The sequence below is a fragment of the Sinocyclocheilus rhinocerous genome, unplaced genomic scaffold, assembly GCF_001515625.1.
Source record: "Sinocyclocheilus rhinocerous isolate Xijiao unplaced genomic scaffold, SAMN03320098_v1.1 scaffold1182, whole genome shotgun sequence".
In the NCBI taxonomy this organism is placed as follows: domain Eukaryota; kingdom Metazoa; phylum Chordata; class Actinopteri; order Cypriniformes; family Cyprinidae; genus Sinocyclocheilus; species Sinocyclocheilus rhinocerous.
Window position 1 is genome coordinate 220,580 of NW_015624203.1, and position 1,445 is coordinate 222,024.

At 46.5% G+C, this 1,445-nt stretch overlaps 1 protein-coding gene across 1 annotated transcript in view; it reads right to left on the reverse strand.

Annotated features, from left to right (window-relative positions):
• Nucleotides 1-1,445, reverse strand: part of LOC107739104 (leucine-rich repeat-containing protein 7-like) — an 80,716-nt gene that overhangs the window by 9,046 nt on the left and 70,225 nt on the right. The window lies entirely within an intron of this gene.

The window sequence follows — 1,445 nt, forward strand, 5'->3', positions numbered from 1 at the left end:
GGAACAAGGGGTGCCTCCGCAACTTACGTGAAGACACGGGGCGACAGGGACAGCCCGGATGTGTGCAACCCACTCAACACTGGAAACCACCACCGCTGAAGCGCCGTACCGCCAACACGAAGAGCTCTCTAAGAGCGCGCTGAACTCGTTCAGTCTTTTTCTCTCAGTAGAGTAGTCAGGAGGAGAACGATGTGATCGCTCGGCTCCGAAGCGAAAAGCTGAATATGCGCTGCATCTGCTGCCTACTTATACTCACGCTGTGATCAGCGGCAGCTGGATGCAATTATTGCATGCTAATGTGCATTGGCTCGTTTAGTTTACACTCGAAGTGGATTGGTCTCTCTAAGCGAGATCCCAATTTCGTCGGTCATCCGACGTGACGTCGAGAGTGACCGACTGAAAGGGAACGTCTCGGTTACGTATGTAACCCTCGTTCCCTGAAGGAGGGAACGGAGACGTCACGTCCCGTCGCCACAGCTCCTGTACCACCGCTGAGCGGCCGGGTCACCGGCTCGGCTCCTCAGCGAAAACCTGAATATGCGTTGCATCTGCTGCCTACTTATACTCACGCTGTGATCAGCAGCAGCTGGATGCAATAATCGCATGCCAATGTGCATTGGCTCGTTTAGTTTACACTCGAAGTAGATTGGTCCCTCTAAGCGAGATCCCAATTCGTCGGTCATCCGACGTGATGTCTCCGTTCCCTCCTTCAGGGAACGAGGGTTACATACGTAACCGAGACGTTTCCTTCTGCCTTGTAAATGCATTTCAATTCAAAATATTTTTCATAACAATTTTTAAACTTCAGAATTATTAACACTCCAGAGTTAATGATAAACTCAGGACAAACCCTGAGTTGACAGAATATTTATAGCCAGCATTGTGCGCCCGCTGAACTTGATCTAAACCAGGTTGGGTGTCTTGTTTATTTTTGGTTTTGTCAACTCTAAACCTACTCTGAGTTTGTTCAACTAACTTCCTGCAACAAGCATATCCCACTGCAATCCAGAAACTTTAAAATGCTGAAAACTTTAAAATGCTCATGGCACAGAGCTAATTCAGCACCTGGCTGAACTCGATTTGTGCAGTTCACTATCCTCTATTCACTTACAGTATTCACCAATCACCTGTTGGTGAATAAGTGAATGGAGGTTGGTGAACTGTGCACTGGTGTCAATATTTAGTGAATTCACCCCTGACTGTTTAAAGGGTTAGTTCACCCAAAAATTAAAATTTGGTCATTAAATACTCACCCTAAACCCGTAAGACCTTCGTTCATCTTCGACAAAGTAGTCCGTGTGACATCAGTGGTTCAACTGTAAAGTTACGAAGCTACGAGAATACTTTTTTGCGCAAAGAAAACAAAAATAACAACTTTATTCCATATTTTCGTCTCTACTGCGTCACTTGTGGACGCGCGTTCACGACAGTATCATGACGCGAGC